Here is a 15,351-nt window from a genome sequence, read left to right on the forward strand (position 1 = left end):
CTGTATAGAAACATAAGGGCACAGGGTCAGACCAACTTTAAGTGTTTTTACTGTGGTAAAATATACACATAAAATTTACCCTTTGTAAGAGCCCAGCTCTGTGTGACTGGGAACATCCCCATCGTTGGGCAGCCATCGCCTCCGGCCGTCTGCAGAACAGGCTCCCTTCCCCGCCAGGAAATGCCGTCCATTCAAACTTGGTTCGACCAGAAAATGTTTCACGCACGTACAGCAACGCGGAGAATGATGTAACAGACACAGCCGCCACCGGGCTTCCCCAACAGCAGTCGGCAACATTCGGTTTAGACCTCCACCTCCTGCTCTAGGCGTTCTTTTTAAAGAAATGAAACACCCCAAAGTGACCACGTTATCAAAGCACCAGTAAGGAGTTTCTGCCTGGTGGGGAGGGGGCTCAGCACTGGGAACAAGACAGGTTTGATCCTCAGCACTGAGCTGTTCCTGGCGACACCTGTCCTCTGCCTGTGGCAAAGGCCTTGAGGAGTTGGGGTAGAAAGCGATGTTTCACGTTGCACTCCTCCTTCCTGATGGACCGTCTCTAGAAAACGCCACTGGCCACTCTTACAAGGAGCCTACGGCTGTGGGTAGTGTTTACCGGGGATCATCAGTTCTGTCTGAGGCAAGATGTGGAATTGTTGTGCCAGTCTGTCCCCTGCCATGCATTGTTCGTCATAGATTTTATTACTTTGTGTGAAATCAATTTCTTTTAGAAGCCTTTTGAAATAGGAGGGGGAGGGCTAGGCCACTCCCTGCAGAACATTGCAAGGGGCTGCTCGGTGGCCTGCCACCCTCTGGGCGTATGAGCTTGGCCATCCTGCTGCCGCCTGCAGGGACTGCAGTCTCCTCTTGCCCTGGAGTCCAGACAAGTAGAGCCGGCAGGGTCCCAGGACGGCAGGCAGAGCCTCCGGAGTACAGTTAGCAAGGGCGGGATGGGGAGGATGTCGCTCTGTGGCTGGCTGAGGAGGGAACAGCAGGCCTCCTGAGATGGTTCCCATTTATCTCCAGGTCACTCACTCCTCATCAGTGAGGCAGAACCTCCCCCTTCTCGGCCACCACCAGCCCCTCTCCCACAGATGACCCAGGGACCCCCACACATGCTCTCTGTGTCATTTTAGGCTAATTTTACCCAGGGGACAATTTCCCTGAGTACTGAGAGAAAACCACAGTGAATGAATTATTCTACTTCCTCCAAACATCTTCCCAAACGGGCACACTGGTGGAGGGCTGAGCCTTGGCAGAAAGAGCGACACTGATCCAAGGTCTCAGATGGCCTCTGGCCGCAGCCCTGGCCTCTGCTCAGGCCGCAGGGAAGCAGACCAAACACCAGAGTGACCTTGGTCAAAAACAGTTGAGTCACTTAGCAAGATCACATTAGGTCAGCCACATCCCCGGTGACTACTGCTACATTAAAAATACAAAGAGAGGAGAATGAGGAAAATGGCGGTGGAGTGAATGGAGCTACACAGACCATCTCCCAGGACCAAACTGGAATCACAACGAAAATAAAGACAAATTGTCAGGAAAAGGCAACCGAAAAGAAGCTTGGAGGACCACATAACCAGGGACACTGACTCAATCCTGGTAGGCTTGCGAGGACGCGAGAGGGGGCCGGGGGCCCACGGTCCGCAGCGGCCTGGGCGGGGACCTGTGACCTCGGCTGGGAGCTGCGGCCTCGGCTGGGACCTGCACCCTCAGCTACCAGCTACGCCCTCGGCTGGGAGCTGCCGCAGCATCGGCCTGGAGTGACGGGAGCGGCGCCCTCGGGTTAAAGTCCCAGGCGGCTCCACAGTGCAGAGCCAGGACAGAGGCTAAATTAGCAGCAGCCACTCACCTTGGGCTCTGGCAGAGGGAGGGCAGACAGCACTGGAACTGTGTGGGGACACTTGGGACTTGGAGGGCGCTCAGAGCTATTGCTGAGTTGCAGCCACACAGGACTGTGGTCATCTTACTCCTTTCCAGGGCCCTGGGGAGAGGCAGCGGCCCCTCCCTCAGAGATTCAACCTCACCCGGTGGCCATTGAAATGCTAATTGAGGCTCATTAACAACCAGCATCTGCCCCAGCCTTGGGAAATCCCCTTACACTGAACATCTGAGGGAGTTTTTCATTCAACTCAGAAACCAAGGTTCTTCAGGTGACCTCTATTAATAGCCTTTGGGCAAAAAAAGCTAGAGGGTAACTACCATTCCCTGTGCTAGCAACTCTAACCAGGAAAGTAAGACTTGACGGTGGTGTTTAATGTGGGTCCTCCCTGCCTCATCCAAACCCAGGAGAGGGAGCCACAAACAGCAGAACACCAACACCCACAGTGAAAATTTGGCAGGTTCCAAAACCCACTGTGATAGCCAAATTGGTGAAACACAAAAACAAAAGCCAAACGAAAGAACAAGAGACCTCTACCAAAGATGAGATAAATGAGGTGCAGTTAAGCAAGTTAACAGAACTAGAATTCAGAGCCATGATCTTGAGGAAGCTCAACAGCATGTGTAAGGATATGAGCACCATGAGTAAAGACATAGAAATGTTGAAAATCAACCAGTTGGAAATTAAAAACCACCAAGAAGAAATGAAGAATGACATATCAGAAATTAAAAAAAAACAAAACAAAACAACAACAAAAACACATTGGAAAGTCGAAATAGCAAAGTAGAGGAAGCTGAGGACCAGATCAGTGAATTAGAAGATAGGGTAGAAAAAATCAACCAATCAGAAAGCAAAAAATTAAAATAATTAAAAAACAGGAAAACAGCTTAAGAGAACTGTGGGACACCTGGAAATGTAATAACATTTGCATCATAGGAGTCCCCGAAGAAGAAGAAAATGAACAAGGGTTAGAGAATATATTTGAAGAAATAGTGACAGAAAACTTCCCTAATTTGGTGAAGGAAGAAGGCATTCAAGTTCAAGAAGCACAGAGAGCCCCAAGTAAGAAGAACCCAAACAGGCCCACACCAAGACACATATTAATCAAAGTGCCAAAAATTTAAGAAAAAGAGAGAATCTTAAAAGCAGTAAGAGAGAAGCAACAGGTTACTTACAAAAGAAACCCCAGAAGGCTCTCAGCAGACTTCTCAACACAAACACTATAGGCCAGAAGGGAATGACATGAGGTAATCAAGGTCATGAAAAATAAGGATCTGAATCCAAGACTACTCTACCCAGCAAGGCTATCATTCAAAATAGAAGGTCAAATAAAGAGCTTCCCAAACAAACAAACAAACAAAAAAAGGTTAAGGAAATACATTAGCACCAAACCGGCACTGCAAGAAATGTTAAAAGGACTGCTGTAATTAGCAGGAGAAATAGGAAGAAAAAATAACCACACTAAACAAAAATGGGAAAATTGGGCAGCTACATGCAAAAAAAATGAAACTAGATCATCAATTTACACCCTACACAAGAATAAACTCAAAAAGGATAAAAGACTTAAATGTGACTCATGAATCCATAAAAATCCTACAAGAAACTGTAGGCAACAAAATTTCAGACATCACATGCAGCAGAATTTTCACTGATACATCACCTAAGGCAATAGAAACAAAAGAGAAAATGAACACATAAGACTACATCAAACCCAAAAGCTTCTGCACAGCAAAAGATAGAATCATCAAAACAGAAAGGCTACCCACTGTATGGGAGAGCATAATTGCCAATGATATATCAGATAAGGGGTTAATTTTCAATATATATAGAGTGCTCATACAACTCAACAAAAGGAAGACAAAGAACCCAATTAAAAAATGGGGAGAGGAACTAAATAGACACCTCCGCAAACAGGATATACAAATGGCTAAGAGACATATGAAGAGATGCTCAATATCACTAATCATCAGAGAGATGCAAATTAAAACAACAATGAGGTATCACCTCACACCTGTCAGAATGGCCACCATCAACAAATCATCAAACAACAACTGTTGGCGAGGGTGTGGAGAAAAGGGGACTCTAGTGCACTGCTGGTGGGAATGCAGACTGGTGCAGCCAATACGGAAAACAATATGGTGTTTCCTCAAAAAATTAAAAATTGAACTTCCATTTGACCCAGTGATCCCATTTCTAGGAATATACCCTAAGAAGCCCGAAACACCAATCAGAAAGAATATATGTACCCCCATGTTTGTAGCAGCACTATTTACAATAGCTAAGATCTGGAAACAGCCCATGTGTCCAACAGTAGAGGAATGGATAACAAAGCTGTGGTACATATACACAATGGAGTACTATGCAGCTGTAAGAAAGAAAGATCTATTATCTTTTGAGACTACATGGAGGGACCTGGAAAGTATTATCCTAAGCCAAACAAGCCAAACAGAGAAAGGTAAGTATATGATCTCACTTATTTGTGGAATATAATGAACATAACAGTCTGAGGAGTGGGGTAATCCCAGAGACGTGGAAGTGGGGTACAGACTGACAATTCCCAGAAGAGGGGGTGGTGGGGGAGAGAGAAACCACAGAACTTACATGCATGTGTGCATGAACATTGGACATGGACAACAAAGCTGGGGACAGGGCCGGGAGGGACGGGGAGGGTGAATCAGTGGGGGGGAAAAGGAGAAACATCTGTAACAAAAATAAATTTAAAAAAAATATATATATAAAGAGGTGATTTAGATACAGATTCAGAGAGACATTCTTGTGGTTTTCTCTGCTTCACCTCTCTCTGCTCTGTGTCTACCCTCCCCTTCCTGTCGCCTATCATTTGCCCCTTGGCTTCTGTGGCCCAGACCCTGTCAGCAGAGACGGTGCTGTTTTGCTCATCCTGTGTCCATAGGAGGCCCACTGGCTGACTGACTGAGTGACAGAGGTGACGAGAAAACCATCAAAGGCCCGTTTGGGGCATTTGTCTCAACACTGCTAAGTGACCACACCGTGCTTTCTCCTCGCCTCCAGAAGTGTCTTCAGTACAAGACTCTCACCTTTGGTTCAGAAGGGAAGACTGCAGCAGGTGCTGTGCTGTGGGGGCCAGGGGCCTCCGGGAACCCAGGCATAGCACACCTTTGGATTCCCCTGCTCAGGACACATCTTTGAGAGGGGGGTGGCACGGCCGGGGGCCCTGTCCAGTGCTGGGCGGCCCACTCAGCCTCCCGGGAGCTGCACTGGGCCAGGTCCTGCAGGGAGACCAGGCCCTGCCGCAGTCTGTCACCCATTTGGCACTTGTCCTTGAAACCCAACTTCAGATTACAGATATAAATAAATAAAAGCAGGCCAGATGACCCTCACTTTGCTGGGAAGTCACTGTGCAGAGTCACAAATCAAACTCGGACAGGACAGAGACCAGAGCAGATTCCACGGAGCTCCTCACCCACAGCCGCCATCCGCTCACGCAGCGGACGCTGTGGAGGGCGTCGGGGCTGCAGGCCGCAGCTCCAGGCAGACAAGGGTCGTACCTTCTAGGGCAATACTGGTGTTCGTACAAGTTGAGAGAGGCTGACTTTATTTTCACCCTGAAAAAGATAGAGCCTCTCATCCAGTCAGGCACCTGTGCGGATCTCTGGCTAACGGGTGCTGCTTGTAGCGCAAGAGTTGGCACAGTGATAGGCGCTCGATTCCCAAGTGCAGGGGCCAGGAGAAAGCTCCCACTCACCTTTAATAAAGTATTTGGTTTTGCTGATTTATTCCAACAAACAGATGTTGAGTGCCTTGCTAAGACCTATAGCCTTCTCAAGATTCTAAGCGTCTCTTCTCAAGAATATCTATGCCTTATCGACCGTGATATGTGAAATCAAATCAGAGAGGGTGACATCAAAGCGAGCCAGACACATTCTAAATCACAAACCTTCTTAGTTTAGGGGATCTCTACCACCTCCTAGGGGGACAGCTCTGTACTGCAGCCTGCCTGCCTCAAGCTCACCCCCACCCTCTTCCTCTCCTTAGTCTCCCCCTGAACACTAAGTGCAAATGAGCCCAAGCCCCGGTACCAGACTCTTTTGCTTGGGTGGCATAGGGAAGAAACACAGGTCTTCCTGCGACTGTTGTTTAAGTGACGTACCCTCCCAGAGTGGGCAGTGGAGGGGTAGATGTGCTCCCCACGTTTGGAGCTCTGTGCTTTTCCTCGCCCCTGTGTTACGGCCCAGCACATTTTAGGGTGCACCCAGCTGGATGCAAGAACAACAGAGCCCGAGCCTGCAGGAGTGTCCCAGCCCCCGTGAGTCCCTGCCTGAGAGCACAGCCCGAGGGCCACCAGCGGCAGAGTGCACTCTGACAGCGGGGTCGGGGTGACGAGCCCGGGAAGCACAGGGCCACACCCCAGAATACAGACGTGTGTTCCTGGGTTCTTCAGGATCCAAACATCCCACCCAGCGTGTTGGTCATTTCTTATGAAATGTACAAAAACACAAAAAACAAGAAATGTCCTATTGTCATTACCAAAATAAGAACTCAAACATGGACCTGAAATTCTTCACTGGAACCCCTTAAAATACTTCACTTTCTGGTATCTTCAACCCACATGGTATGAGTCACTACAGGGACAAGCTTTCTGCAGGGGAACTTGGAAGGAGGTATCGGATGTCTTAACCTGGAGAATCTATTTCCAGTCATTTATCCAAGGCAGATCATCAGATGAATGTACCAGTTTGCAAAAGTGACAAACTGGAAACAACCCAGATCCGTGAATCAAGAGTCAGTTAAGTGAATTAGGGTACATCTAGCCAATGGAACGGGCTGCACTGCAGCCACTGAAAATGATGTATGGTGCCTGGTTAATGATGTTCCTAAGGGAGTAGGTCTTAAAAGTTTTCATTGTAAGAAAAAAATGTGTAACTATGTATGGTGATGGATGTTAACTAGACATTGTGGTGATCATTTCACAATACATACAAATATCAAATAATTAGGTTGTACATCTGAAACTAATATAATGCTATATGTCAGTTCTACCTCAATAAAGAAAAAATGTAGTTCTATGTTTATCAGCTTGTAATTATTTCCATGATATATTGGTATGTTAGTATATTAGTATTTTATTGGGAACCAATTAGTATTTATTGAAGATCAAATCTATGTATTCATATATACGTCAAAAGGCTAATAATATTATTTTAATACTTTCCTGTTTCAGTGAATTTTTTCAATGAGCAAAGAATCAGAAAAAGAAAAATCTGTTTCTACTTTGCAAACAAAACAAGGGCAAACAGTCTCCCTCCCCGAGCTGCGTCCTGCTCAGACACTCACTCTCCATTTCCACAGGCAAATTTGCTAAGTGTCTGGCTTTTGTTTTCTGATCTCCTTTTTAACTGCTATATTTTTAAAACTTATCTTGGATAAAATTTAAACTCATATGAAAATAGAGGAAATAGCATGATGGACCTCATTCATGGCATCTCGGTCATCAGTCCCCACGAGCTCCGGCTCCCCCTCCACGGGACCATTATGAGGCAAATCTCAGACATGGTGGTATTTCATTGTAATGTTGCAGTATTCCACCTCTAAAACACAAGGACTCTTTTGGAAACATAACAATATTACCATTATCATACCAAAAATGTAACAGTAATGCTACAATGTCATGAAACACCTTGACAGGGATAAATTTTCCAGGGCCATTTTTTTGCAACTGTGGTACCTCTGGGTGAGGGAGCTCATCTAATCTCCTACATCTTTAATTTCTTCATTTTAGAATGAATAAAATATAAGCTTCATTGAGAATATTAAATGAGATAATGTACTTAAAGAGATTAGCACATTGTAAATGTCCTTTAGTAGCATTGTAGAATTTGTGATGTTATATACATTTTATCATTGATTAGGTATTTTGTAAACTTCTTGTTTATATCAACTGATCATTTTTCTAGTGACATTAAAGATTTAAACTCTTAAATTTCATAATTTTGCCCACATGTTTTTTTATTTTACTTACAATTTGTAATAAAATGTGTGAATTTTTCCTTTCCTTTGTTCTGATCTGATGAGTATACATCTATACTTTCTAGTATTTTATGTTTTCATCTTTATTTAGTTCATATAAACTTTGAAAATCAAAGTTTGAGAGGCCTCGTCAGCAACAGCTGCTAGACCCTCCTTTTGAATTGGGGCCCCATTAACCATAAGGCATCCTTTGTGACAGATTTCTTCCTGGGGTCAACGGTACTTTTTATTATCCCCTTTTTATGAATGCAGAAACCAAGGCACAAAGTTTGTGACTTGCCTAAGGGGTAAAGAACTCACCAGTTTAACAGGTGTCCTCAGTAGGTGGTGGAGGTGTGGGGTCCAGAGAGGCTGACATCGCTTTTTTTTGGAACTGCCGCCAGAAACGCAGCTTTCCGACACTAGTGGGAGTGGGGCTCTTGCGAAAATGAATTTTCTAAGACTTGCACGGGGGAATGAATGGTTTTTATTTGCATGAAATTATCTTCCTTGGGTTCTGAAGTGTCAGTTCCCTTTGTCCCGTCCTGGCAGAGAGTAGGTGGGGGTTCCGCAGAGCTAGGCGAGGGGCCGGCATCCAGTTTGCATTCCCTGTAGCATGGGGCATCAGGCTAGCTTCAGTCCATCAGGCCATCGTGTGGAGCCCACAGGGCCGGGGCCACATGGCCAGTGCAGAGGAGTGCGCCCCCCGCAACAGGAGCCCCAGGATGCCAGGAGAACCGAGAACTTCCATTGTCCGGGAGCTTCTCAGATTTTATGCCCTTGCAGTGGCCACACTAATTCTGGCCAATTATTTGTTTCCAGGTGTGATTGACAGGTAAGCACCTTCCTATGTCACTCAGACCTCACTGGGCATGTGTCTAAACTGCCCCTGTCCAGCCCTTTCGCCATCAGTCTGGGGGAACTGACCTGAAGAGGCAGAGCTGCATGACTGCATGCCTGTGCTGTCCGGTCTCCCCTCCCCCTTTCCTTCAATAGTAACCAGGTTGTTCATGGCAGCAGAACCACTCCACCAGGCTCCTGTCTTGTGGGTAAATGGGAAGTAGGACGTTCTGGTCCCCATTCACACCTTGTGGACAGATGACTGTGCAGTCTTTGAAGCAAGGACTGGGAATACAGCGACAAACTTAGAAAATGGCACTATCGCAACTTTTTCCACAGCCCAGGAAAAAGGATGTTCTTGCCTTGAGGTGGAGACCTTGGAGAGGTAATGTGTGCACCCCTGCAAAGATCCCTGCTCTGCCTGGGTGGGCTCCCTCTTCAGGACACAGGTAGAGAAAGGCTGTGAGGAGCAGGATGCAGAGTATGACCCCAGTTGCCAGCAGAGGGCGCAACAGCACCCAGAGGAGGCACCTTGTCTATTTTTTGCCAAGTTAAGGATTGAACCTCCGTGTCTGTCTCATGAGCGGCAATGTTTTTCTCTTCCACTAGGATCTTCACCCACAGAGCTGCTTTCTTTCCTCATGATGCCGTCCTTGAATGCAGGCAGGAAATTATGCTCACGAAACACTGCTGTTGGGAAGACATCTGCTGCCCTGTGGTGAAGTAAAATAACAAAGTTTATTGACCCAGAAGTTAAATAATGAAAGAGTCATGAGCTCCTGAAAAAGCCTTGTTGATGGAAGAAAACAGAATATTGTGACTGAGTGGATGAAGCTGGAGTTGTTTTTCAGATTGCTTAAGAAACACAAGCTGGTGGGCTGCAACCTGAAATATTGGACAAGACTAGAATAAAACAGAATAGAAAGATAATATAGAGCATATTTTTTTCATTCTATGTGCATAACGAGCCACAATGTAAAATGTGTTTCATCCTGTAGTTCGTAGTTTAAAAATACGAAGCCCCTGGTAGGGGTGCCGGCACTTCAGCTCAATAAAACCTGGGACTCTGAGCTCAGCACCCGCAACAGACGTCTTGCACATGCTCAGTCTGCGATGGAGGAAGAATAAAATCATGGGTCTGCAACCTAGCCACACGTGATAGCTGTATTGAAAATCATCCAGTCCCTGCCCAAGACTCACTCCTTAGAAATATTTTTATTTTCTGAAAGATGCCAACCAGACTGGTGGTAGAAGCAGTGGTGGTTGGGGGAAGGGCAAGTAAACCTTGGTGATGACAAGAAAGGAAGGTGAATAGGGAGAGATCGGGGGTCAGAGGGTCTGTGGAGATCGTAACAGCCTCATGATGTAAACTTTTGTTACCAGGGAACTCCGAGTAAGTTAAGGGACAACATAAATAAATCAAATAAAACAGTAGATGCAGTGACTCAGATTCAGAAAGAACTCATCCATCAAGTAAGCAAAAAACAAGTTATTATACATCATCCTCACATTTCTTTAATAATTATAATTAATACCACTAAAATTAACCTAGTTGTCAGCAACGGGAAAGGAGCAGGGGGAAGGCCGAACAGGATGGGCCCATCTGTGCAGCTTTGCCGGGAAGCTGCAGTTCAACACTCCCCAGGGGCTACGGGCCCATTCCCCACAGAACACCGAGGGAAGGGAGAATACAACTTGCCTAGTGAAGTCCGGGTAACAGGGAAGGTACCTGCCTGTCAGCCAGGCCTGGGAACAGGTCATTGGCCAGAGTAGACCTGGGAAGCTTTGAGATACTAATGTAAACAAAGAAGTTCGCTCTCTCACGCTCCTGGCTCGTGCTCTCAGTTCTCTTGGGACTCCTGTTGCAGGGGACGGATGCACTCTCCTGGCTCCCCTACATTTACCCATGGGACCCACAGCCGTGCGGACCCCCACAATGGATGGCTGGACTGCGGGAGCCCGAGGCTGTGGCAGACCCAGTTCAGGGGAGCAGAGACCGTGCGCTGGATCTGCTTCCAGCTCGCCCCAAGCCCCGGCTGCACCTGTTTCAGGGCTGGACTAAGGGAGCGGGACCCAGGAAACCCGCACAGATAGAAACCACTCATCCTCCTGTGCCAGTCTCAGAAAAGCCTTCTTCTCGAGACTGTGTAGGACCCCACTCAGTAGGGAAAGTGATGCCCCCCTTCCACCGATAGCATGATCACAGGCTGGGCTTGCCGTGTGTCGCGTGACACCACCCTCAGGTAGCATAATTATTAGAATAGTGACAAACTGGATACTTGGTTGTAATAGAAATGTTTTTATTTTCTAGATTGATTTTAAAAATTGACATTTTCACAGGAGTGCCAAACAAATGTAACTATGATATAGACATTACAAAACTGAAACAGAAAATACTTCATGGACTTCTGATACTCCCCATGGTTATAGCTTCCTTCTCACTGCGGACAGAGAGGGAAAGGAGCAGGCGCCTACCACAGTCCAGGGTGGCCCCCACCCTCAGCCTCCGGTCTCCTCTTTAGCTGAGCCCGAGTGGGTACCCGCAATCCCACCCAACAGCACCCTGCGGCGAGAACGCGTGGCACGCAGGAGGGACACAGGACGACACAGCGCGTTTCGGGGCACACAGGGCTCAGCGTGCCCAGCTGGTTGCCAGTGCGCACGCCCCCTGGTCCCATTCTCTTCCCCCGCGGGGGTGGGGGCTGCTGTCAGCCTTCTAGTGAAGCCGAAGCCCTCCACCTTGTCGTCCAGACCAGCTGGTGGCTACGTCAGTGGATTCCACTTGCTGTGGTTATCTCTTCTCCTTCCATAGAAGGACCACGCGGAGGGCGAAGTGCCATTCAGACCTCCTCCGGCTCACCCCCACTCAGCACTGCTGACAGCCCCCAAGGCCTAACCAGAGAAGAGGCGCGTGAGGAGGACCAGGGGGTGGACAGCGGTAACATTAGTGGCCAGCATTGTGCTCTTGGGAGCACCATGAATAACAGGTCATTTTACTTTAACTAGCTCGTTTGAATTATCATCCTCACGTTAACGTGATAAACCAAGATGCAAAGAGATAATAAACAACTAATTGGAAGAACCCCAGTTTGCTTATTACTTCTGGGCGTGGTCCTTGCCCTCATAATAAAATAGAGTGGTTCTGTTCTTTTCTCGCTGCACCCTTCAATTGGGGAAGAAAGAAAGAAGGTAGGGAGACTAGATAAGAATAATGAAACAAGAAGCAAATAGCATGGCTGAACCTTGATGACATTCTGCTAAGTGAAATAAGCCAGTCACAAACGGACAAACACTGCAGGATTCCTCTGTGCAGTACCCAGAGTAGCCAGACTCACAGACAGAAGGTAGAACATTGCCAAGAACTGGCGGGAGAGGGAAATGGGTGTCAGTGTTTCGTGGGCACACTTTCAGTTTGGGAAGATGAAAGAGTTCTGGAGACGCATGGCACTGCTGACTGTACACACAGCGCTGTGCACACTGGGTTGTGCACAATGTGCTGTGCACACTGATCTGTACACACTGGGCTGTACACCCTATGCTGTACACACCGTGCTGTGCTAGACACTTAGAAACAGTTGAGATGATAAAGTTTGTGTTACATATATTTTACCACTATTTAAAAGTATTTAAAGAGCAAATAATAAATGAAATGAAGAGGAGCTAGATGTTGAGTCAGGACCTGAGAATGGTGAACACATGTGTAATGCTGGGTCACTTTGGAGCATACACTCTCAGAAGTGCAGGCTATGCTTCTTACCACTTAAGACCCCACCAGACACTCCAAACCATCACAGCCTGTGAAGAAAGGCCCATACCTACCTGGCCCTGTCCCCCTAATACATCCTACTTGTCCCTCCATACTGGGGACCCGTTCTCCCAACTCATCCCTCCCACTCCCCTTGGCCCTGCCTTCATCTCCTGTCCTGCCATGGGCTGGTGCCCTTCCAGTCCCTGCTATTAGGACTATGCCTCAGTCTCTTTAGACTGCTAGAGCAAAATACCCCTGATGGGTGGCTTGCACACACTGACATGTATTTCTCACAGTGTGGAGATGGGAAGTCTAAGATGAGGGTGCCTGCATGGCTGGGTGAGGGCCTCTCCTGGTGGCCGACTTCTCTCCATGTCTTCACTTGACAGAAAGTGCAAGGGAGCGCCACGGGCTCTCTTTTATAAGGCACTGTCCCCATTCATGAGGGCTCCTCCTTTATGACCTGATTATCCCAACGGCTCCACCAACTAATACTATGAAATAGGTGTGTTAGGATTCCAACAGATGAATTTGACGAGACACAAACATTCTGATCATAGTTGGCCAATTTTTGTTTTTTGCTTAATCCCTTCACCTGTTTCACCCAGCCCACAACCTTCCTTCCCTCTGACAGTTGTCAGTTTGTTCTCCATGTCTATGAGTCTGTTTCTATTTTGTTTGTCAATTTAGTTTGTTCATTAAACTCCACATCCAAGTGAGATCATATGGTATTTGTCTTTCTCTGACTGACTTATTTTAGTTAGCATAATAATCTCCAGGTTTATCCAAAGTGATGCAAAAGGTAAAATTTCCTTCTTTTTTATGGCTGAGTAGTATTCCATTGTGTAAATGCATGACAGCATTTTTATCTACTGATGGGTACTTGGGCTGTTTCCAAATCTTGGCTCCTGTAACTAGAGCTGAATGAGCATAGGAGTGTATATTTTCAAAACAGTTTTGGATTTCTTGGGATATATTCCCAGAAGTGGAATCGCTGGGTCATAAGGCAGTTCCATTTTTTATTTTTGGAGGAAACAAACACCTGACAGGTGTGAGGTGATATTTCATTGTGGTTTTCATTTGCATTTTTCTGATGAATAGTGACATTGAGCATCTTTTCACATATCTATTGGCTAGTTGTATGTCCTCCTTAGAAAAGTGTCTATTCGGGTTCTTTGCCCATGTTTTAATTGGATTTTTGTTATTTTTGGTGTTGAGTTGCAGAAGTTCTTTATAAATTTTGGGTATTAACCCTTTATCAGATGTATCATTGGCAAATATGTTCTCCCATTCAGTAAGTTGTTTTTTCATTTTGTTGACAGTTTCCTTTGTTGTGCAAAAACTTTTTAGTTTAATATAGACCCATCTGTTTACTTTTGTTTTGTTTCCTTTGCCCCAGGGAATATTAAAAAAAAAAAACCCACTGCTACCAGAAATGTCTGAGATTTTATTGTCTATGTTTTCTTCTAAGATTTTTATGATTTCAGGTCTTACATTTAAGTCTTAAATCCATTTTTAGTTTATTCTTGTGTATGGTTTAAGGAGGTGGTCTAGTTTCATTTTTTTGCATGTATCTGTCCAATTTTCCCAACACCATTTATTGAATAGACTATCTTGACCCTACTGTATCTTCTTGCCTCTTTTGTCAAATATTAATTGACTATAAAGCCATGGGTTGATTTCTGGGCTCTCTATTCTGTTTCATTGTTCTATATGTCCATTTTAAACCATGCTGTTTTGATTACCACGGCCTTGTAGTATAGTTTGATATCTGACACCTTCAACTGTTCTTTCTCAAGATTGCTGTGGCTATTCAGGGTCTTTTGTTGCTCCACATACATTTTTGGAATATTTGTTCTAGTTCTGTGAAATACACCATTAGTATTTTGATAAGAATTGTGTCAAATCTGTAGATTGCTTTGGGTAGTATGGACATTTTAATAATGTTAATTTTCCTATCCATGAACATGGCATATACTTCCACTTATTTATATGTTCCTCTTTTTCTATTTTCAGTATCTCATAATTTTCCTAGTACAGGTCTTTTACCTCCTTGGTTAAATTTCTTCCCAGGGACATTTTTGTTGTTATTGTTGCAACTGTAAATGAGACTTCTTTTCATTTCACTTTCTGATAGTTCATTATTAGTGTATAAAAATGCCACCATTTTCTGAATATTAATTTTGTGTGCTAGCAGGCCACTTATTAAGGCTCAGTGTACCCAACTACAGAATGAACATTGGATTATATATAAGCTCCTCACATTATGGTCTTTGAAAGTTGTGATAAGACTTTACAGCTAGTTTTTAATATCAAAAGTCTTTGTGACTTGTTAAATCATAAACTGACCTATGATGAAGGTACACTGGATAACTGAAATATTACTTTGTTTTATTGGGACTATAATGTCATCATCTCAGGGTGATAGCCATTGCTCAGAATTCTGGCCAACAGAGCCAGTTGGAAAAATAAGTGAATTATAACTTATTTTGGTTTGACAGATGAAGTCTTTCTAAGCAGGGGGCTCACCAGGAGGGTGATTAATGCACAATTCCAGTGTACCCACTGTTGACCCCATTGGTCTAGGTGACCTCTATGTCACTTCCAGTATCAACCTGCTAAGGCTGTGGTCATGGCTGTATATTTGCACTAGAGGAGTACAAACAGACACAGCAAATATTCACTGAGGACTGGAGCCCTATGGATACTGGTCAGGCATAAAAGCTGCCATTATCCTTGCCAGCCCTCTCCAAGCCCACAGACTGTCTTCCTATCATCCCGAGTACTCAGGTTCCCATCGCTGGCCTCACAGGTGCCACACCATGTGCTAACTACCTGACATCTGGACTACAACTCTACAACTTCCTGTGTCCCATTTCTCAGGGGCTCAAATGCTATA

The sequence above is a fragment of the Molossus molossus genome, unplaced genomic scaffold, assembly GCF_014108415.1.
Source record: "Molossus molossus isolate mMolMol1 unplaced genomic scaffold, mMolMol1.p scaffold_m16_p_15, whole genome shotgun sequence".
Lineage (NCBI taxonomy): Eukaryota > Metazoa > Chordata > Mammalia > Chiroptera > Molossidae > Molossus > Molossus molossus.